Source organism: Myotis brandtii, unplaced genomic scaffold, assembly GCF_000412655.1.
Source record: "Myotis brandtii unplaced genomic scaffold, ASM41265v1 scaffold959, whole genome shotgun sequence".
Lineage (NCBI taxonomy): Eukaryota > Metazoa > Chordata > Mammalia > Chiroptera > Vespertilionidae > Myotis > Myotis brandtii.
Window position 1 is genome coordinate 238,433 of NW_005371966.1, and position 466 is coordinate 238,898.

Genomic DNA, 466 nt, shown 5'->3' on the forward strand with positions numbered 1-466 from the left:
GCCCAGTATCCAGGGAGAAGTGGGCAGAGCTGGGCCAGTCACACGGGAATGTGCTGTCTACCAGAGGTGTCTGTCCAAACTTCTGGAGATGGGGAAGGCGGGAAGTAAAGTATTCTTAGTGTTACTTGACAGAGTGGGAAGGGTGTGTGTGTGTGTGTGTGGCCCTCCAGGGAGGGATTCCTGCTCAAGCATACCTGTTCTCCGGGATAACCTGGCACTGTAGTAAATGGCTGTGCCTTGGAAAGATTGTGGTGTTTTTTAGGGCAAAAAGGCTGGAATGTTAGGTCTGATCAAATAATTGAATCAATACCCCCTCCCCTGGGAACTGACAACTGACATTCCCTTTTGCTCCTTAGACCACATTCCACTTGCTAAGACCGGGAATCGAACCAGAGAGCTCTTGGTTCCTGGATCGATGCTCAACCACCGAGCCACACCGTGTGGGCTGGAAATTTTTTAAAATATA